We start from the raw sequence: 11571 nt of genomic DNA, 5'->3' as shown, positions 1-11571 counted from the left end.
ATCAAAAACGAACACAGAAAAATCTTTACTTGTGTGGTTTGGTTGTACATTGAACCAGGGTTCAAAGTGTCGTATACTTTGCTGTCTGGGAAGTTGATTACTTGCTTCAACCCTTTGGCTGCAAATTGAATTAGGATTCAAATAAGTGTGCTATATAGAGTTCTGGTGGTAACTATCATTCTCTTATTTATGCTGATTTAGTGGAGTTTCTGGTTATTCTAAAGATGCAAACTGAGTTTAAATTATGAGTTTTTCAAATTTGCCCGGTGTGTTTTACCTTAATGTTTCCTAATAGTATATGGGATAAACAAAATATGGAGAACCTCCATTTGCAAATGCGAAAAATCACTTGACAAAGCCCTAAAGTGTATTGAATCCCTAAGGTATATTGAATCTAACTTTTGGTAATTTTCTAGGAGTAAATATAATGAATAATTTCTGCTGCATCACTCCCAGCATCTCAGAGAATGCAAGCATTGCTTTCCACCGAAAAAAAAAAAAAAAGAATGCAAACATGACTTGACAAAGGTCATTAAATATATTGACAGTCGCTATTTGTAATTTTGTAGAATCAATATAATTAACGAATTTTACCCTATCACTCTTACTAGCGTTTCGTATAACATTTTCTCATTACTTTCCAATGGATATGGAGTGAAAAAAGAAAGAGAAAACTATGGGTGATAATTTTTTGGATAAAATACATAAAACTCCGTGTGGTTTGCCTATTATAAATAAAACTTTTGCCTCATTGTTTAAAAACTCTTACATAACCTCCTTGTGCTTTGGACTAATTTGAAAAATGGATAGAAATCATCCAAATTGACGGAAAGATGTAAATTTCCTATATTAATTCTTTTTCCAAATTGAATCAAAAGTTAACTCAGGATTCAATTAAAAGTTTTAAAAACTTTCTTCCTTCATTTAAAATGAAGGTAAAACTAAGGGTGCTCATTTGAAATTTTATAAGATGTATCATCTTCTTCACTCAAGGTAAAACATCAAAACGTTCTGAGCTTCTTGTTTCTTCCTCTCTTTTTTTTTTTTTAACATTTTTCCTGATTTTCCTTTCCCCTTTGATTTTCCTTTCTTTTTCTTTCCCCATCAATCCAGCTAACACCACCCTTTCACTGATGCCATTATCTCGCTATCACCGTCTCACCGTCTTCATTTTCAATGGCATCTCTATCATCGCCAGTCTAAATTCATGATTTTTTCATGTGTTCATAAAATTAAAAACCCAAATCTAAGCAGCAACTTTCTTCGGAGACTTGGGGGCTGCTTAGTCTCTTTCTCCTCTAATCATTGTTTTCTTAGGCAACAGAACCGCCTCTTTCCCCTACATCTTCATCACCAGTCCTTCGAAGTTTGGCCTCGTCTCAGTTGATTAGGAGGGTCTATCCTCTCAGTATTCCAAGCAAGCTAAGAGGGTCTCCAATTACATGAAGGCAGTGGACCTCGATTTCTCCTCCTTGCCCAATGGTTGATTTTTCTTTTTCTTTTTTTTGTTTTTTGCTTCTTTTCTCCTTTCCTCCCATCTGTCCTTCAACTGATACCACCAACAAATGGCCATCATCAGATATAATTTTGCTATCCATGTTTCTATTCAATTTGGATTAATTTGAAGTTGATAATAGAGCCACTATGTGATTGATATATTGGAGGCTTTTGGTGTTATGATCGGATCATTGATTGAGAATTTTTTGCTAATATTTTGAGACTATTAGATTGAGAATTTTTGTTGTTATTTTGCGCTCTATCTGATTGGAAATTTTTTGGTGTTATTTCGGGATCATTGAGCATTGAAATCAGTGATGATTGGTAGTGGAGCTACTTACTGGTGATAGGTGGCGATGGTGGAGCCATTGGTGATCGGTGGCAGTAGGTGTTCACTGGTGTTGTTTGTGACGCCCCCACTTCTAAAGGCGAACCCAAGGGTATCTACGGGACATCTGCCCAACTCTCGCCAGTGTAGACACCAAATTTTTAAATAATTTTCATTTTATTTTTATTTTTGTTTTTAGTGATAATTCTTATCTATTTTTATTTGTTAACTTCATGATTTTGGTTTAGATTTTTTTTAGCATTTGTATAGCGTTTCAGATTATTATTATTATTATCTATTATTTTATTTTAGTTTTTATTTTTATTTTTGTATTCATTTTGCCTTTTTAGCTGTTTATTTTTATTGTTAAGATTTTTAGCATAAAATTTGTCAAAGGAGAAAATCATTCAAAAAAAATATATATGTTATTTTAGATTCAAGTTCATTGTTATTTAATTAAAAAAAAAAAGAAAAAGACAAAGAAGGAGACAAGCCCATGCACCCGAGCTACACAGGATCCGAGCCCATTCCTTCATATTATATTTCCAGGCGAAAAACAAAACAGCGGAGAGTGCTGCAATTTCTTTCGGCTTTGTAATATTTTGATTAAGCTCCTTGTTTTCATTTTTTTTCTCCTCCGTCTGATGATCTCAATAGAAAACACCTGGCTTCATCCAAGGTTTATCAACAACCGTGAAGATCTAAGGTTGTAAAAGGTGCCAAAAAATGGAGTTTATTTCTGCACCTTAGATACTAGGTTTCGGTGATAAGATCCTGATATAAAAAGCTGATGAAAAGCTAGAAGCGGGGGGGGGGGGGGGGGGGGAACCTGGGGAGTGACGGCTAGGTTTCAGAAAAGCAGCAAAGGAAAAGAAAAACTGGGAGAGGGATGGAGAGGAGATAGCTACGGCTGATGGCTGTTGGGTAGAGAGAAAACAAGGAAGGCTAGAGAAAGGGACGGCTGAGGGGATTCAGGTGACGGCTAGAATCAGGGTAGGCGGCTAGGTTTTAGAAAAGAGAGCTGGAGAAAAAACTCACGGGGGGGATTTTTGGGAGAGCAAAAGAAAGAAACCAGAAAGGAAGGTGACGGGCAAGGAGGCTCTAGTTGACGGCTGGGCAGAATAGAAAAACGGAAGAGAAAAGGAAAAGCTCGGTGAGTAAAGAGGGAGGTAGAGAGAGACGAAACTGAACGGAAAGCAAGGGAGGAAGGCTTTGAAAGGTGGCTGCTGGAAAAGGAAGGAGCTTCAGGTGGCTGAGGAAGGAGGGTTTCGGGGGAACTGGGAAGAAAAATCTGGAAAAAGAGCTTCGGGGGTTTGCCGAGAAGAAGATTGGAGAAAGGAAAAACAAGAAGGTTTTCGGACAGATTGAGCGAGGTTAGGAAATCTGAGAGAAAGCTTGAGGGCTGAGGGTCAAACTAGGCTGCAAAGGGAAGAGAAAAGAAACGAAGGAAAAGTTGCAGAATTTCGCGCAACAAGGGCTGATTTTCAGCCATCTTTGAGTTCCAATATCTCTTTGATTTTTGCTCCTTTTAAGAAAATCTCAAGTTCTGCACAAATCAGGGAGTTAGGGAAAGATTTTTTGTTCAGAAATTTTGTTGAAAAGACGATTGAAAAAACTTTGAGTTTGGCCATAAAATCGCTGCATCATCAACCTTGGAACATCGGCGACGAAGCTTGCGACTCCATTTCTGGAATCAGCACGACTTCTTGAGGGCGTCGCACGTTCAGTTTATTCCTCTGAATTCATAGCCGGAGAAGCTGCAGCAGCCATCAAAGTCGAGGCTCCATCACCACCGCCATTACCGCAGCCCCAAAGCCCACTGGCACGCCTTCGAAGATCCGGCAGCTCCATCTGAGCTTGTTTCCTGGGGTCATCTCACTCTTTGTCTCGTGATTAAGTTTTTTGCATTAGGTTGGTTGTTGAATTGGTAGATTTCGCTTGAGTTGCCTCGCAGTTCACATCTAGGCGAATAACCAAAGGTTGCTGGAATTTCATACCAATAGGAAAAGCTGCGTTCATCCTTATGTTTCTGCTGATTTTTCTGTCACAACAACTCACAAGCTGGGTTTATTCATCCAATTTGCTAGTTAAATCTTGTGCCTAATGATTAATGACAAGGTTGCCTGTTTTGATCCGAAGCTATAAGTGTCTTGGTGTGAACTTGATGTGAGTTGCGGCTGCAAAGTTGCAGCAGACATGGTAGAGACAAAATGCAGCAAGTTTCATCTTTGTTGTTGCAGAAGCTCATTTCCTCGTCCTTGCATGAAGATTGCATGAAATAACTTTCTAAAATTACACTTTAGCCCCCTAAGTCTCTCTTTGTTTCACTATGGCTCAAATAATTGAAAAATTGATCAATTTAATCCCTTAAATTTCTTTAATTTTTGCAATCAAGTCTCTACTTTGTTTTGGTTTCTTAAACATGGGTTATCTGCTTTTGACTAATTTAATTTATGCTTATTCCATTTTTGCGGTTATTTGTCAATTAAAGCGATGCCTTGACCCTTTCTTTTATTTTTGGAGGGTAAATAAGTAATTTCACTTCATTCGGACCCCAATTCAAGGGAGGTACACCCCATCTTTTATTTTTGACTTTATTTGACCCTATGTGCGTATATGTGTCTTACGTGTGCAATTGCATGACTTTAAGTGTTTATTTCATTTTTACTTTATTTATTTCTTTAGTTGCTTAGTTTTGCTTTAATCTTAGTTCAATTTTATCATTTGGGAGGCACTCGAATGCCAAAAATTGTAATAGTTAGGGATTTAATTGTTTTATTCCTCCTGATTCCCCCTTTTAGATTGTAGTAGGCTTCCCCCTCCTAATGTAATAGTTAGGGTTTCTTTGTTTTTTCTTTGTGTGATTTGCATGCGCATGTGCTATGTGTTTAATTGCTTTCCTAGGATTTGGCATCTAGATATGCATGCTTATGTGTTATATGAATTACGTGCTCACATGCCTACTTGCTTTAACTATGTCTATTTGCTTATGTACATATATACTGAATGCACATGCACGATATAACCATGGCTAGTCCAATGCTAGTCATGGCTATTTGTTCCCGATCGCTCACAAGTTCAATACTTGTGAGAGAGCGCTAGTGAAGGACTAGTCCAATGCTAGATCCAATAGGGCCGTCCCTCGCTAGTACATTCGCATGCCTTCATCTCATGCATATTTTTCACTTTTTAGGGCCTCTTTCACTATATTGCATGACACTTTCCTTACATATGTATACCTCTTCCCCCTATATTTTCCCTTATATGTATGTTACTTGCCCCTTTGGCATGAAACGTGACATTAGACCTGCATTTCATCTAAGCATTAGACCTAGGTTAGTGCATTTGCTTGATTAGACTAGGAAGAACCCCCCGGATATGTGATATGGACGAGTTTGGCTTTCTAGCCTTAGCACGCTCGTATTCCCTCTATTAAAGGGAAAATTGAGTCACGAACATTAGTCCCCCGCACCCGACATGATGCATTCCCTTAGGTCACGTATATTTGTATTTATATAATTATCTTGTTCTTTTTCCTTTTTTAGAGTCTCATATTTTTGCATTATTCGTGACATCTTCGAAGAATCCTTATTGGGCGTCACAATTAATGTGATTGGTACCAATTAGCTTCTAAGGGATATTTTGACCCCCCGATGCCCTCCTAGGTTTAGGGTTTGCATTCATATAATGCATCCAAATGTGATAAATGCTTTTGGTTAAAATAAGAAAATCTTTGACTAAATCACGCAACTAGCCTTGGCTAGGTCAAAGGGGTGTCTTGGATTTTTATCCTTGCCTTCCCCTTCGTCAAATGTGACTCCCGAACCTTTCCTTTGATTTTCGTAGACTAGGAGTCGTTTAAAAGGGGTTTTTTCTACTTTTTCCTTTGAAAACTCATTTTTGGTGACTTGGTACACCTTAACTCTATACCAAGTGGCGACTCCAATTTTTATTTCAAAAACCCTTTTAAAACTCATTTTTGGGTCAAATCGTCGCATTTTCAAGTCCCATTTAGACCCATGTTTTTCATTTTCTTTTTAAATCAAAAATCCTTTTTCAAATCAAAAATCAAACCAAATTTCACCTTTATTAAACCATTTATTTTTCTTATAAAAAATGGGGCGCGACAGCCAGGACTCAGTACAAATTCAATTCAAACTTAAGAATAACCAATCAGTACTAAAAGTAAAAAATATAAAGGAAGGTCAATTCCTTAATAATCGATCAAATCTTACATCATAAGTTACCAAAATATCTTACAATCCCAAAATATACAGCTTCCAAAAGTTGACTGAATGAATACATTCAAAATTCTAATAAAAAGGCCATCAAGTCGACCTCTCCATAATTCCTTCCATTTCAACTCCTGTTAAAGAAAGCAAGTCTAACGGGGTGAGCGGATGCTCGTGAGACCAAGAAAACAAGTAAAACAAGTAATTCAATAATAATAGCACTTACACAATAGTGAAAACTATGACATTCAAGAAATTTCATAATTTATAATAAACACCCTTGAGTAGGATGCAGAAGCTCTCCGGAGCTAATGATTTCTTACTTTGCCCAAGTTCAATTTTAATACCTTCTCGTGACGACACCCTGTCCCCCGGGTAGGTAATTGAGTTCGTAGCCTTTCATGTATTCCATGTATGTTTCTGAGACGACTCGAGAGGTATCTCTCACCCAAATCGGTGTGGTACTTACTATCGTTCAGTTTATAGTTCTGAGACGATTCGAGAGGTACCTCCCATCCGAATCGGTGTGGTACTTACTATCGTCCAGAGGTCAATGAGGCATCGCTCCAATCGACTTAGAATGCTTTAGGGTTCTGAGACGAGTCGAGAAGTACCTCCCACCCGGATCGGTTTGGTACTTGCTATCGTTCAGAGGTCTAGGGTACTGAAACGACTCGAGAGGTACCTCCCACCCGAATCAGTGTGGTACTAACAATCGTTCAGTTAATAGGTCTGAGACGATTCGAGAGGTACCTCCCACCAAATCGGTGTGGTACTTGCTATCGTTCAGAGGTCGATGAGACATCGCTCCAATCGACTTATGCAGCCATAACATATTTTCCAAGTCAAGTCATGTCAGGTCAAGCAAGTCAAGTCAGGTCAAGCATGAGTCATTTATTTTAAATGAGAACGAGTGCAATAAAGTACACACTCGCCTCGGCAAGTTTACGTATCATGTATAACACTTGTACAACTAATATCTCAAGCACATAAGTATTTAACACATACTTGACACTCACCAAATAAACAAAGAAGAAATGTCACGTGACGTTCATACATCCACCGTGGAATCCTCTTGAAGGTCCTCATACGAGCGTGAGCAATTAATAGTGATCTATCATTTATATACCCTAATTATCACGAATGATTGTACGCTTGTACAATCCAAGAAAATCTCACGAAAGCAAGCCTAAATTACTCGCGAATCAAAACTCAAAAGTGGAATTTTTAAAGCACAAGAGAAATCGAGTTTTCATCTTTGAAATCAAGTGTAAAACGTTCAAGTGATATCGAGGGAAAAAGGAAAATTCGAAAAACTCCATTTCCTTAAGTTTTGAAAATTTCAGCTTTGATACGAGAATTTTGAAAAATCGTATCTCACTCATTACAAGCCCAAAATTGGAAAACTTGGTACCGTTGAAAACTTCTTCCGAAGTACTAAAAGTTCTTAGAATACACTTTTCCATGATTCCAAATGAAAGGCATTCGAAATTTGGCCCAAAGTTACTGTTTTAGGCTTGCAAGACAGTTTCGGGGTTGGTTTTTGACCAACTTTGGAAATTCGGAAAAATTCACAGAATTTGAAATAGCCCCTTAAATTTGAAACTCAATTAGAATTGCAATCAAAGTTTAAAACAAAATGAGTGGAACAAGAATCGGAGTTTTGAGCACCAAGTTATAGTAGCTCAAATTTGCTGAAAAATTGAGACGGTTAGGCAAATTTTCCAGATTTAAGTTACAAACTTTGGGTCTTTTTTTCAGCATTGAAATGGATTCGAAATGGCACCAAATTTGGCAGTACCATCCTGCCATATAAGGGCTATCCCTCTGTCAAATTTCATGGAAAAATACGTACGGAAAGTTGGTTAACTAAATCACGAAAGTTTCAAAAGTTCCAAGGCAAATCTGTCTTGGTCATTCCGTTTTCCGTTTTTAAAACGTTTGGCCAACCAAGTATCTCAAACATGGTCCATTTGCATAGACAATGTCTAAGAAACATAAAAGATACATTTGATAGGTGATTAACACCAAGAATTTCCAGACAAGTCCCAATCAAGATTTAGACATTTACTAGCCAAAAGAGGGTTTCAAATCATTGAGTCAGTTTCGAAATACGGCCACAACTCACTCAATTCAACTTGAATTGAGCGTGGTTGGTGGCGTTTAAAACTAGATTCATAAAGCTACAATTTCTTAGAAGAAATCGTTTTCAAAATCTACCCATAACTAGCTCATACTTGAGCATCAAATTGCTGCTCAAAACAGAGCTTCTAGTGAACTAGAGAAACAGGACAGTCATGTTCAAACAATTGGTATGGACTACTCAGGTGGAATCAGGACTTCTATTTTATACCGTTGGAAAGCTGGAAATGTTTAGTTTCCAGTGCCACAAACAGAACTAGATTTTGACATCAAAGTAAAAAGTTATAGCCAAAACAAAAACACTGCCAGAGCAGTTACGGGAAAATTTCCAGTTTTTGCTGACTTCCGAAAACACATCATTTGGCCAACCAAATCATGAAATTTTTTGATGAAACTTTCTACACCATCCACACAACATGTATGCATCATAAAAAAGTTAATAGAACCACAAAATTTTGCTCTAAGGGTCACGGACATTCACAAGGGCTGAAACGGAAAGTTTTTCATCTTCACTCCCTTTGAGCTTTCGTCCATAATATCACTCATTTCTACTAATTTAAGCACTAAACCAACATTAATAACATCAAAACACCACAAATCAGTCCATCAAACCATAGTGGGAGTTCATAGAGCCCACACCAACTTTCCAACATAAATAAAGCTACCTACAAGAAGATATGAACTTGTAAGTGCTATATTACTTCCATAAACCAAGAATTTCAAGGTTGATCATTGATTACCTTAATTGATGACTTAGGCAGAAATTTCGGTCCTCTTAAAGCTCACAAGAACCGTGGAAATGAAGTCCTTTTTCCAACTTGAGCTGCTCTTCAAGTGTTTAGCAAAGTTTAGTGTAAATTTAAGGTGATTTGGTGGAGTAAAGTGAAGTGAAATGATGAAGAAGGTTAGCTCTTTCTTCCCTTGGTGTGGCCGGCTGCTTGGAGAAGGAAAAGAAGAGATGGTGCTGATGGTAAGCTTCCGCGAGAAGCTTTAAAATTTTTGGCCAAAAATTGCTTCAAAAGTCAACTAGGAATAGCGCGCGTACGCGTGCGTTTCATGCTTGATTCCTCTCGGGTTTGTTTCACTAGTACACTAAACCTCTATTGCACTTCCATTCATACTATCATTATTTACTCTTAATAGTCCCAAAATAAAGGTTTTAAGTCCCTCAATTGATCGCGCGTCTAAAAACGCGTATTTTCGATTTATGCGCGATAGAATGAAATTTCTAAGAAATTCTTATAACGATAGTACCACTAACTATCACTTGAGCACTTAAACATAAAAATACTTATTTTAAGACCAATATATATAAGTCTCCAATTTTTCAAACTCATTGTACTCTCAAATCGGTTACTGTCTCCAAACGCGTATTCACTATTCTCACTAAACGAACTTTCAAAAATTAAATTTATTAACGGAACATTTTAAAAATATTTGCAAGTCATAGTTCCATGAAAATGGTTCAAAAAGGGTTGAAATAAATTATTTGGAATGAACAGGTGGATAAATATTTAAGTAAACCAATATATTCGATAAAAATAAGAAAATTTTTCGGGTCCTCACATCCTCCCCTCCTTAAAAGAATTTCGCCCTTGAAATTCACACTTAGGATAATATCATATCCCTTATTTGTCAGGTCCACTAGATCTGCCAAAATCCACAACTTCTATAATTTGCACTAACAATTAAGCACTGATTTCCCCATAGGAGTCCTAACCTCCAAGCTATAGGGCAGCGATCATACTTTATTTGTATCACTCATGAAACTAGGGTTTACACGAAATAGTTGAATCCAGAGTCAATTAAAAGTCTAGTTAGATGATTCAATCTGGTGGTTTAAAACTCGAATAGGAAGATATATTTTCAATAAGAAACTAAGGCCTTGCTTGGATTGAAGGTTTTCGTCGGAAAATATTATCGTTTTCCGTGATCACATTTCCCTATCACCTTTTTCCCTCACATATATCAAATCGCTACAGTAATTTTTCCATGAAAAATGACGGAAAATGCAATCCAAACACAACCTAAACTTACCAAAATCTTCGGACTTAATTTGTCCAAAACCATTTACTGGCATTCGATCTCCAACATTAACAATTTTAGAAATAACCTGATTTCTTTTGTCCCAATTGACCAATAAATTTTCGTTCAAATCAAGTCAATCATAATATGTGAGATAAAATCGGGGGTTTTAATGTATTTTGGATATGTACGTGACAAAATGCGATTCACAAATTTCAAAATTAGAGCTAGAAGATACAAACCTTCTTTTTTTTTCCATGGTCCGAAACTAAATTTTCTTAGTAAGAAACTTCAGGTAATGTTTTTGCCACCGTCATTAATACATATTTCAAATTCCTCAAATGCATTTAAGAAGATTAATCATGCAACTCAATGCATGAATATTAAAACACATATATAATAAAATAACATATACCTGAAGGATGTTTCAAAAATTCCCTCAAAGTTTCGAGTTAAGAATTGCGTTTGAATAAACATATATTCTAGAAAATACTTTTAAGAGAGAAAGTGCTTTTATTTAAGTAAAGTAAATAAGTAATGAGTTTAAGTCATTTCACAAATAACCGACAAGATACTTTGGAAGTTCAAACATTCATGAATGGTTGAAACATGTCCATAGGACCAATCACAAGATACGGTAGAACAATTATTAAAATTTCACAGGGGAGAACCTCTCTAGGTATCCAATTAGGTCAATCTTTTATAACATTGGTAGGTCTAATCTTCTCGTTTATTTCCGATTCATATCTAGCACTAGGATTCCATTGAGTTATATAAGACTATCCGACATTCTTTTTCAGGAGTGTAGGGTTGCCTAATCCCATGCCATGACCCCATCATTGTTTTTCCATAATTCTAGTGGTGCCTAATGCATGAAATAAAAGTGATCAGAAAATACTCAAAACAAGAGCCAACCAAGAAACATTGGAAATAATAACAATTTACATTCATTAACACTTCAGAGTTCAGGAAGTTAGCAAGTCATGGGGGAATTACAAAAATATAGCACACAGGTGCCACCAAAATACTTTTAGTCATACACGACTAAAGTAAAGTCAAGTGCCTCAAAAGTAGGCCATATAATCAAGCAAAATACAATGGCCTCAGCACTAACATCACCCCAACTATTCCTAGTCACAAAAGTCAAAAGCCTATCACTCCAAATCTAGTCCACAGTAGGACTATCAAGGGGAATCTCCTCCTCCTGAGCTGAACCCTGAATAATGTCTCTCACCTCATTAACCAATCTACCAGTATCTGCTAGGATCTCAAAAACCCGATCACGGACCTCCTCACCTACTCTAGCAAGTCGAATCCTAGCTCTCCGAAGCTCCTCACGAGTGACCG

At 37.0% G+C, this 11571-nt stretch overlaps 1 long non-coding RNA gene across 1 annotated transcript; it reads left to right on the top strand.

The window, feature by feature from the left end:
- Positions 1 to 973: 973 nt before the first annotated feature.
- On the top strand, positions 974 to 2134 carry LOC140006079 (uncharacterized). The gene is made up of 2 exons (XR_011813676.1): positions 974 to 1482; positions 1813 to 2134. It is a non-coding gene; the product is annotated as an uncharacterized lncRNA (long non-coding RNA).
- The last annotated feature ends 9437 nt before the right edge of the window (positions 2135 to 11571 follow it).

Source organism: Coffea arabica, chromosome 4e, assembly GCF_036785885.1.
Source record: "Coffea arabica cultivar ET-39 chromosome 4e, Coffea Arabica ET-39 HiFi, whole genome shotgun sequence".
In the NCBI taxonomy this organism is placed as follows: Eukaryota; Viridiplantae; Streptophyta; class Magnoliopsida; order Gentianales; family Rubiaceae; genus Coffea; species Coffea arabica.
This window is presented reverse-complemented; position numbering and strand designations above follow the sequence as displayed.